The sequence below is a fragment of the Hibiscus syriacus genome, unplaced genomic scaffold, assembly GCF_006381635.1.
Source record: "Hibiscus syriacus cultivar Baekdansim isolate YM2019G1 unplaced genomic scaffold, ASM638163v2 tig00005465_pilon, whole genome shotgun sequence".
Lineage (NCBI taxonomy): Eukaryota > Viridiplantae > Streptophyta > Magnoliopsida > Malvales > Malvaceae > Hibiscus > Hibiscus syriacus.
The window spans coordinates 295,486-307,905 of NW_024062059.1; the positions used below are offsets into that span (position 1 = coordinate 295,486).

At 36.1% G+C, this 12,420-nt stretch overlaps 1 pseudogene; it reads right to left on the bottom strand.

Moving 5' to 3' along the window:
• Positions 1 to 4,633: 4,633 nt before the first annotated feature.
• On the bottom strand, positions 4,634 to 6,530 carry LOC120199724 (annotated as a pseudogene).
• Positions 6,531 to 12,420: the final 5,890 nt, after the last annotated feature.

The window sequence follows — 12,420 nt, forward strand, 5'->3', positions numbered from 1 at the left end:
TATTCTTTAATTGGTTTGAAAATATTTGGTTAAGTACTTAGAATTCAGTAATTTGTTGTTTGTTGGTTTTAGATGTGTAGAAAGTGTTGTTTGAGCAAATGTTTGGTTTCTGCAGGTTAATCCTGAAGTGAGCTGCGTGAAATTGATGTATTTGTGCATAAACAACAGTCTGGGGTATACTTTTTTTGCTTTGTTTAATTGAATTTTACATTGAAAGTTGATTTGTTTAATTGATGAGGAAATAAGATTTATTTTTTGATTAATTGATTTGTAAAAGTTGATTTGTTTAATTTGATGTGTAAATAATAATTATTTTTTTGCTTGTTTAATTGATTTGTAAAAGTTGATTTGTTGTTTCTAAAAAAATCAATATGCATTATTTTTAAAGGCAAAAAAGACCTGTTGAAGGTACAAATTCGCAATGCGATTTTCGGTTTGCGAATTTGACTTTCGCGTTGCGAATTTGTCTATCGCAACGCTTATTTCGCGTTGCGAATTTGACTTTCGCGTTGCGAATTTAACTTTCGCGTTGATCGCAACATACAACATCAAGATATATGCAATATCAAACATATTCTAAGCTATAAATACAAGCTAAGGACACTTGAAGAAGCAAGAGAACAACTATCCAAGCAATCAAACACAAAAGAAAATCCCAACATGATAACAACTGAATAGATCATAGCAATGTTCAAACTCAAGTTGTAGATTTTGACTATCGCATTGCGAATTTGACTATCGTGTTGCGAATTTGAGTATCGCGTTTCGAATTTGACTTATGTGTTGCGATTTACAAATTCACGTTGCGAAATTGGAAACTGGGTTGCGAAATTGGAGTTCGCTTTACGAATTTGTTGGTCATTTTGGCAAATCCAAAAAAAGTTGGTTAAATTCGTATATTATAAGACATTTTTTGTCACTGAGGTTATTTATATATATAACAAGTACCTAAATAAAAATCATATGCGACTAGGCTGGGTTTATGGGCTAAGACCCGTGGGCTACCCGTATAACCCGCGGCTCGTGCGGGCTTCGGGCCTAAAAAAATAAAGCTCGTCTAAATTGTGGGCTTATTAGTCTGGACCGTTAAACCCGTGGGTTTAATAGGTATACCCCCGGGCTCCGCGGGTAGCCCGCTTAATTTAATTATTTTTTCTAATTTATTTTATGTTTTACGGAAGACAATTAACGTTTAGCCCAATTCACGTTTTATGTGCATTTTAACCATAGCCCAATTCACGTTTTATGTGCACTGAAATTTGAAGCCCAATTCACGTTTTAATTTGATGATATCCAATTTTGAAGTTTGAACGTATTAATTATACCTATGGTAACGTAATATGATAACATAAGCAAAAAGTTTTCCATATTTTTATATACGTATTTACCATTTATAATTAATATCATCAATATATATATATAAATAAGCCATAAAACGTTTATTATACTCCAATAATTAATCATAAGAAAAACTATATACATATACGTTAAAAAAAACAGAAAAAAAACAAATCAAAATATTAAACCATGTATAAATATAATAACTAAATAAAAAAGGTAAAGTAACATAATATGCAAATATACAAATAATATATAAAACTTGAGGCAGTGATAAAAAAACATACATAAAATTGGAGTGCAAAATTAAAATAATAAACTATATTTGAGGATTATATTGCATTAATTCAAAAGTGGGTGGAGCCCTTACACGATTAACACATTAAAACTTCTCATGATTTCTCTAAATCCCTAAAATATGTTGTTTTGTGTGACTTATATTATATATAAGCCGTTATAAAAATTTAGGAACCATAGCCTCATTTTTTTGTTTCCCTTCTCTGTCGTTTCTCTCTATCTCCTCAACTTCTCTCTTTTTTCACATAAACAGTAAACGGGTAAGGCTGTTAGCCCGCGGGTTAAATGGTACGGGCCGCGGGCCTTAGGCACCGTCAAAACCCGCGGGCTAAACAGACGGGTAGTCTGTATACCCAGCTCTATATGCGACATCAAAATAATTTGATAAGTGAACACTTTCGTTAATACACCAACTATAAAATTAATTAGAAAAACTAAATTCCATAATTAAACTCGTATATGATCATTGGGAGGGTCACTGTGAGATTATAATCCATGCAATTTAAAGGTTTTATGTTAAGGAAAACTTTATCTTGTTGTTAACTGGAGATCCTAAGATCTAAGTTCAAAGAAACAATCTAATTGCATAAATTGTATACAGTCACTGTGAGGATTTCTTATCTTAAATTTGTTCCTATGATATAAATAGTAATCAGAGATGTATTGGCTAAACAAAGCTTTTAATGACCATTTAGAGTTTCGGTGGGCCGAGCAACATAAGTCACCTATGTGAGAGTGAAGTGGGGCCGCTTCAAGAAGACTATTAGGCATATATCTTTCAAACTCTTACAGAACCAGACAATGCCCATGACTTTAATAACATACCCATGAGAACTAAAATTATTGTCGAAGAGGTAGTGTGAAGTATGTCATCGTTTACACAAACAACATAATAATTCAAGAATATCGCGTCTATTGTTTAGCCAGTAAAATAAATATACCGTCACAAGAGAAAGTTCAAAGGAGGACATCTACCTATCCTATGCAACTATCGATAGTAAAGTCTATAATCACATCGAGTCAAAATGTTTTGATAAAATCATAAATTTTATTCCTGTGGGACATTGTTGGAAAAATGGAGTGAATTCATTGATGGAATATTCTAAATTAAAAGATATTTATTATCTCTTTACATTTAAATATTAATAGGATAATTATATCCTTTTAAATATCTTAAAATAAAAATATTTATTATATTTTTAATTATGAATATTAAAAGGATATTAATATCTTTTCGAATATTTTAAATTAAAATATATTTATTATCTTTTTAAATTTAAATATTAATAAATATTAAAAATATATCAATATCTTTTTAAATGTCTCAAATTAAAAGATACTATATTTCAGAGTTTGAATATAAATGAATAACACTATTTTTAGTAAATTCTCCTTCGAGAATCCCTTATAAATAAAGTGATAACCTTATAGGTTAAACACATATAAGAATCCAAGAAGTTCTAATTCTTGAAAAATATTTTCTATCATTCTTTAGTTTTTCGGTGATAGACAAAGTCAAGTCATAATTTGTGATCGCCAAAGTTTGTGCTATTGTTTGTTGATCACCGAGTTATTGTATCTTGAGAGACAAATGACCAAAAGATCTCAAGTACCTAAATAGTGACTGAAAATATGTATTAAGGAAACTATGTAGCAACATGCCTCAATTGTTTACGATCAAAAGATCAAAATAAAATGAGTATTTTTCTTTTCATTTATTTATTTATTTATTTTTATGAAGTTTAACTTATTTTTATTTTATTTTCTCAGGTTCGATTTTGTCTCGGATTGTTATTTTGGATAACAAAAATTTCCCGAACTTTCCCACCCTTGAATTGTCGTTTTCATCAGAATGAAATACTTCATCAAATTTCCATAACCCACTTTTCTGGGTTAATAGATGACAGAAAGAGATAATAGAAGAATCATAAAAACCTATTTGATGATTTAGTGGATAATTTGTTAATTTTAAAATTTCAATTGTGAAATAAAAAATTACTCAAACACTAATGATCATTTGTGTACTTTACTCCTTTAAATTTTATATATTCATTACAACATGTCAGCAATTTATTAAAAATCTAACGTAATTAAACCTCGGTGACCACGTTTTAATTAAATAAAACCGAAAATGACCTCGTCGGAAAAGTAGATGAGAATCAATGTGTGGGACACCGAGGTGGGGAAAATACAAAGATGTTTGAATGTGTAGTAGTTGTGGTAAAGTACCAGTTGTGTCTTTCAACCCATCTGCACTTCACGTTCCACCCACAGAGCCATGACCTTGTTCCAAGAGGAATGGCCCCCCGACCCCAATAAAGCTAAAGTTGATTCTCATTTTTGATTGGAGTTATGCGTATAAAGTTTAAATCGAATCGAGTTTTATTTATTCTAGATATGATATAGAGTTGTATAAATTTTTGTGTATATCTTCTGTTTCAATATAGTACAATAGAGGACAATGAAGGTAATGTACTCTATTTGGCACGTGGCCATATATTACTTTACTCCTTGAAATGCACAATACTGTCCACTTCCGCTCTCCTCGGAGTTCCATAAGCAGATTAAAATGAAAGTGGTATGGACATTTTGTGCAGAAAAAAAGGGGAAACAGATTTGATCTGATCTTATATCATACAGCAACAGGAAACATCTTAAAGTGAAACCGTGATGCCTGTCTCAGTTTTCATGGTCCACTGCTAAAGGAACATACACATGTTATCGCCTTGCATGGTGGATTTTCGTTCCAAATATGTTTGATAGAATGATTCCATTTGTGGTTTCTAAGGCCGAGAAGATCAAAAACCACATACGTATTTCACTCGAATAGCTTTAATTTACACACTAGCTGAGCTCTAGCTAGCTTATTTTCCTAGATATAATATACATAATAGCAATATTGTAGGTCAAGATGAGATTTATACAGACAAAACACCACACCTAACATCATGCTGAACTGAACCAAGGATAATGGCTCTTTTTGAGACCGAGTTTGGTCTTTATCTGAGCCTGGGGTGCACTTTGACCTTAAGGGGGTTAGCCATTTCACAAGAGAGCCTAAGGACTTCACCCAGATCGACCGGATTCTTGTGATCTGATGGCACCCACTTGAACTCATGCAACAAGGTGCCGACCCAAAAGGAAACGGTGGCTAACCCCAGAGTCTTTCCGGGGCAACTACGACGGCCGGACCCGAATGGCGACAGCCTGAGGTCAGACCCCAACACGGAGAACTCCACGTCAGGACCTTCTTTGGACGCGAATCTCTCTGGCATGAACTTAAGCGGGTCCACCCAAACCTCGGGGTCCCTTGTGATGGCCCACATGTTAACCATGGCGGTGGTCCCGGAGGGCACGTGATGTCCGTCAACGGTGGTGTCTGTGATTGCTAAACGGGCCCAGGATAAAAGTGGACCTGGCGGGTGCAGCCTTAGAACCTCCTTCACTACCGCCGGAAGGTAAACCATGGACTGAACGTCTGATTCCGTCAACGGCCGTGATTTCCCGACAACTTCGTCGAGCTCCGCCTGCACTCTTGATTGGATTTCAGGGTGAAGCACCATTCTCGCTAGTATCCACTCTATTAAAACCGCCACGGTATCTGTTCCTCTAAAGATCATCTCCTATAAAACACGAATATAGTATGATTAGTTTAAAAATAATATTCTTCTTAAGCAAACAGAATAATTGTACGTTTTGTTCCTTAGAAGTTCATTGAAAAGCTAAGAAAATGTATTATTATAGGAATCTAATCAACAAAATGTTCCCTCAAATCATTATCAAGATTCCAACCAGACAACTCATGCAAGAGAGAAAAAAAGCATGCTTAAGAAAATAGTAAATTGCTTTCTTCATGAATTATCATGGCAATTGCCAATAAGCTTGTTTCTTACCCAAAGAACGGCAATCATATCGTTTTCCGAGAGTCTATCAGGTCCGTTGAGAGAAAGTAAAACGTCGACAAAATCATAGTTTTTTGTTCCAATTCGGAGTTTATGCTCCTGGATGATTTTATTCACAAATTTGTTCACTCTGGGAACAAGTTCATAGCATCGACGCCGGATTTTTTGAATGTCTAAGCCACCAAGCCATGGAAGATGATCAAACCAATTGAGCTTCCCTAATAGGTCGTAACCTTCTTCAACAAGCTGGCTGAGTTCTTCTGTTTCAGGATTCGATGATCCTAGATGATATTTACTTCCAAACACCGAGCTCATCATGTTGTTAAGTGAAGCTTTCTTGAGTAAATCGCGTACGGAGAACTCTCCCCGGCAAATGCAATGATAGACACCATTTGAGACGCGATGTCCAGCCTTTGTCCCTCGGTGGAGCTGATTTGTTTAGGGCAAAAAAGATGTGTTGCAGCGATTCTTCTTAGTGTCCGCCAGTAAACTCCATAAGGAGCGAAACCGATTGCCCTGTTGAACATTAAACTATAAGCCGACTCTTTTACCGGACGGTCAGCAAAAACAGAACTATTAAGAATCTCTTTGGCAACATCAGGATTGCATGTGATGATAGCCCGTGTTTCACCCATGCTAAAAGCCATGAGCCGCTTAGCACCAAAGGATTTAGCTGCCGCGCAAAGCTTGTGGTGAGCCATGTTATTCATGAGGTTCATGCTTCCAACAATCGGAAAGCCTTTTGGTCCTGGAATGGCGTTACTGGAAGCTCTCTTGGTCAGCCAATTATACTTGCCCCAAGCAGGACCTCCGGGGAAGAACCAGAAGCACAAGGCCTTTCCCAGCCAAGCCATGCAAAGAAAAACAAGAAGCACGATGGAGTTTTGGTAAGAAAAATACTTGCATTTGGATGCGAGAAATAAAACCCAGAAGCAATCCGAGTGTGTCTCCATGTAGAAGAAAAGATTGGACGTTTGTTCCTATGAGTAAATGGTTTCCTTTTTTTGGTTGAACTAAGAAATGAGTTGCTTGGTTTATATAGAGATTTGGGTACTACGAACTGTTACATGTACGTGTATAATTGTTTTTTTAATATAATAAAAAACCATTTTATTTCATAAATTATTTTTATAAAAAATTACGTAGCATTCCCATAAAAGTAACGGTTAAGCAAGGCGTTATATTTTACCAGCATTATAACGGAAATAAATAAAATCAAAAGGTGCGCCGCCACCACCATAACGGAAGATGAGATTCGAGCAGTTCATGCCCCAGAGAGCCATAGCCATTAGCCAAGTTGCAATAATAATAATAATAAAAAGTCGGATTTTTCTATAGAAAAATATTTTTATTTTTCATTTATTTTATATATTAAAATAATCTTTTAAATTTGACTTGAATTAACAAATTTTCTTGTATGATTATGTAAAGAAACCGTTTGATAAAGTATTAAAACAATTAATCAACAAGTTGATTCAAGTGGTAAGTAGTTTGATATCGCTTAAGCAAGGTCTTAAGTTCGAGTACTTGTGTATGCAGAAAATCCCTGCTGAAAAACTCGAGTTAATCCAAATTAATCAAGACAAAACCTTAGATTTGGAGGGAGAAAACATTAAAACAATTATTTTTAATTAGCATTTAAAAGAGGAGAAATCATTTCAAGCCGTTTAGTTCAGCATAGTAACCCTGTAAGTGGCGTTAAACAGCGAAAAAACATAGCATTTCTTATCAGAAGTGTACGGATCATTAACTTGTTTTCGTAATAATTAGTGCTAATGGAATAACTTGGATCGCCTTTTTCTTCAAATCCTAATTTAGAGTTTATTAATTGTTTCAAGCCTTAGCATAGATCTTGACTTTTTAATTTTAAAACTTTATATTAATAATTTAATAATTTAATATTAATGTTTACGTTATTGTCACTTATATTTAATAAAAATTAATTTGATATTAACAGTTAACACATATCTTATGACGATGTTATACAGGAATAGATCTAGAAAAGAACAAGTAAAGACAATTATTCCTTATAAATTTTTTAATTTTTTATATTTTATATTTAGACTTTTTATTAATAAACTATTTTTACTCCTAATTTTTTAAAAATTCATCCTCATGATACTATGGAGTCTATCCACGAATCTGGTACGGATTTAGGCATTAGACCGGTTCAACAAGTTGACAAAGCCCACGTGGAATTTTCTTGTCCGAATGTCGTGTGCGGTGCATTTTCAATTCTCCTTTTATTGCCTTCGTTTCATGACTCCACGCGTCTAAGGACTATCGTCTCATGAAAGGGGCTAAAAGGGTTTGGGAAAAAGGCTATTTGACATAACTACACCAATTTTCTTTAATATTTCCTTTTTTTGACATCGTTTGACCAATATTTTTCGAAATAGGACCCTTTCTGCTGAGTTGACAAAGGCGCGTCCCCGGGGACGCGCTTTACCCGTGTTTTTGCTGAGTTGGATGCCACGTGTGGAAGGTGCATCCCCGGGGACGCGCCTTCACTGACTCGACTGCCACGTGTGGAAAGTGCATCCCCGGGGACGCGCATTCCATTAAATGCTATAAATGCCTTCATCCGTTTTTTCTAACTACCCCTCCTCCTCCCCTATATAAACCCCCTCAACCCTCCCTCATTCTTCACACCAAAATCATATTCTCATCTCTTATATAACTCAAATTATCCAACTATTTGAGTTTTAAATTTGTTATTAGTGGTAAGAAATTTATTTTTATGTTAGTATTTTTTTAAATAGTTATTATTTTTTATATTAATATATTTATGTAAATATTATTTTTTTATTAAAATAATATTTATATAATTATTATTTATTTAGAATTATTAATTTTTTTTGCTAATTATATTGTTTTGTCTACATTTATAATGGAAAACGAAATGCTGTTGCGATTGGATATTGATTATATCTCCAAACATTTTAACGATATGGTAATATTTTTTATAATTTATGTTAATATTTAAATTTATTTTTATTTTAAAGTTATTATGAATTTATATTATTTTTTTATTTTTTATAATGTATATTATTTAGGATACTGATCGTATTTTAGAGACTTTTATTAAAAATCCACGTATACCGACACCGGAACGTATTTTGCCATATTTGGCTTCTGCCGGGTTCGGGTATATTGCAACAATTATAGGCGGTTGCAAACTCGATCCTATCCTAATTTCTGCACTGATTGAGAGGTGGAGGCCCGAGACACACACTTTTCACCTTCCATGTGGAGAGGCGACAATTACATTGGAGGATGTCTCTATGCATCTGGGGCTTCCCGTCGACGGAAATATGATGTGTGGTATGGCGGATGGTGATTGGCAATCAATGTGCATTGATTATCTTGGAGCTGCTCCGCCAAAGTTTAATGGAGGTAGAATAGTTTTATCTTGGTTGAAAGCTAATTTTGAGGTTTTAAATGAAAATGCTTCAGAGGATCAAGCAAAGGCATGTGCTCGGGCATATATTATACGAATAATTGGAGGAATATTGATGCCCGACAAATCTCGCAACCAGGTGCATTGTATGTGGTTGCGGCATCTGATCGATTTTGATGAAGCTGGAAGATATAGTTGGGGCGCTGTAGTTTTGGCATTTCTCTTTAGAGAAATGTGTCGGGCGACGAATTATAAGAAAACTGCTATCGGTGGATGTCTTCTGCTTCTACAATCATGGGCGTGGTTCCGCATGCCTTTCTTATGCCCGATCGTGAATGAACCATACGTATTCCCCTTATTGTTGAGGTAATTTTCGAACTAAATTTTGATTTAAATATTTTCAATTAAATAGGGTGATATTTAGTTTATATTATATTTCATAGGTGGTCGATGAAAAGAAAGGACCATAAAAGTATACCTACTGGGTTAGAGGAAATTCGTTTACTTATTGATACGAAAGTTTGGGTCTGAGGTATGTTTTTAAATTTGTTTAATTATTAATATTTTAATTTAAAATGTTAGATATAATTAGAATATTTTATTTATTTGAATTGTATATTTATATTTCAGTTTCAGTGGATACCTTATGCGAGCGATGAAGTGAAAGCTTGCATCCCACCCCACCTTAGTGGGTCATTAGAGGTATGGATATCGGTTATACCTCTTATATGTTATGCTATTATTGAGTGGCATCCAGTTGATCGCGTGCTCCGTCAGTATGGTTGTACGCAATATATTCCTGGAGCTCCTAGGAATTTAGACGACGTGCATAACATAGATAAACGAGGAAAGAAAGATGTTAACTGGGTGGTGAGACACAGAGATTGGATTGCGCTTTGGGAGAACCGATATACACTGTTGGCCCCTCGACAATATTACGCTGAAACTGGTCATATGGTTACGGATAACTATATGGACTGGTTTAATGAAAATGGGAAGTCGTTTCTACTTTCGGCGGAAGCACGAGGGGTTAACATTCCTAGGCGCCGAGAAAGACGTCAACCGTCTCAATATCATCGTCCCCCGACGCGTAGACAGAGAGAAGGCGCTACCGGTTCTGCATCAGTCCCACCACAATATCCTTATTCGTCGATGCCGCATGGGTACATGCCCAGCCCTCCACTTCATATGCCAAGCCCACACCAGTTTATATGCCATCTCCGCAGGGTTACATTTCGAGCCTGCAGGGTTACATTCCGAGCCCGCAGGGTTACATTCCTAGCCCGCCAGGTTACATGCCTAGCCCGCAGGGTTTTATACCATATGGAGATGCATATACGACTATGTTTAATGATCCAGCATATGGTTCATATGCATCTTATTTGGCTGGTGGTGCTTCTCCGCAGACACCTCAATCTTCATCTGGATCACAAACTAATTAAGGAAGCTGAAGAGGGGGTTATTTTTGAGTCAGATCATTATATCCCCTTAACCTTGAAGAGAAACATCACAATTGAGGAGTTAATCACAAAAATTTCGTTAAAGATTCGTGTAGCAGGCCAGAGAAGACTATCTTCACTTCAGTACATATTTCCTACTAAACTTTTTCCGCTCACGTATACATCATTTCAGCTTTCAAACGATGATGATGTTTCTATGATGGTTGATGCTCATATGGGGAGTTCACAATCTCTTATTGAAATGTATGCCACTTTTATTGAGGTTCGTACAACTCGTGGTCTCTCATATTCCTCTCACTTTGGTATTGCATGTCAAACTGATCAAGTTGATAGCCCGACACAACTGATCTGTAATGATTTCACATCATTAATGGTGGATCCAACGCCAGATACCATGCCATCAAGTTCAATAGGAAGGCATTCATCTGCAACTGCTTATGATCTCAACCCACGTGGCTTCACCAATAATCCATATGGCAACATCTCTTCTACTTCAAGGGGCAGACATTCATCTGCCAATGTTTTCGACTTACATATGGAAATGCCAACGAGACGACAGTCTATTCACATCCCACATGATACAATGGCCTCAAGTTCAAGGGGAAGACACGCAAGCGGGAAATTATTTAACCTCAACATTGGATTATCGGAGGAACCCTCATCTCCACCAGAAGAACCTCTTCGGGAGCCAGGTGCAGATGGTGCTGAAACGGGATTATTCGTTGAACCTGACTCACCACAGTTTAACGTACATTCTGATGATGACGAGGATGACGTTCCGATAAATACAACACCAGCCGAACTTCCTGCACATATGTATGAGGCTGACTATGATGCAATGTATGAGCATGAATTTCCAGATCTTCATGATGTTGGCAACTATGGACTTCAATCATCAGTCAATGACGGTAATTTACATATTGGAATGGAGTTCGCATCGAAGGAGGAAGCAATGATGGCAATAAAGAGTTACAATATTCGTAACTCAATTCAGTCCCGAGTTGATCGATCTAACACGGAGAAATATGTCTGCTACTGCGTCCAACGTGACAACGGATGTCAATGGATGGTCCGTGTATCAAAGAGGAAGAGGAAGAATAACTTATGGGAACTAACCAGATACAACGGTCCTCATACATGTTGTGCAACAGGTATAACCAGGATCATCCCAACTTGGACTCCAACATTATTTGTCAAGCAATCATGCCCATTGTGAAGCAAAGCTCTCATATAGCTGTTGCAGTGTTGATTTCTGCTATACAGTCACAATATGGGTACACTGTCTCATATAAAAAAGCGTGGTTGGCAAAACAGAATGCCATTTGCAAACTTCATGGCGAATGGGATTCCTCTTACAACGAGCTGCCCAGTTTGTTTCATGTTGTGCAAAGACTTAATCCCGGGACAATTGTTGAGTTCGAAACTCAACATCATTACGTGAATGATCGAATGGTTTGCGATCGCTGCCAATTTTACCGTGTCTTTTGGACTTACCCTCAGTGTATTAATGCAGTCAAGTACTGTAAACCAGTTATCCAAATTGATGGTACTTTCTTGTATGGGAAATACAAGCAAGTTTTATTATTGGCTGTAGTCCAAGATGGAAACCGCAATATTCTTCCTGTTGCGTTTGCCCTCGTTCAAGGAGAAGACACTGAGTCTTGGGCTTTTTTCCTTAAAAATTTATGTTTACATGTTGTCACCAGGGAACGAGTATGCATTATTTCAGACCGAGGAGCCGGGATAAAAGCAGCAATGGACTCTTTGGGTACAATGTATAGACCTCCACATGTTCAACATCGTTATTGTGTCCGTCATATTGCTGCAAACTATTACGGAAAATACAATAAGAACGATGAACGTTAGTTAGTCGTGCGGATGGGTATGTTACTTTTTCCCAATTTTTCTATCAATTTCTTATTACTTATTTATACTTCATATTAACTACTACATATTCCTAATGGCTTAGGTTACGAACTCTTACCTCAAAGGTTTGAGTCGATGCTACAAGAGCTGTTTGGCA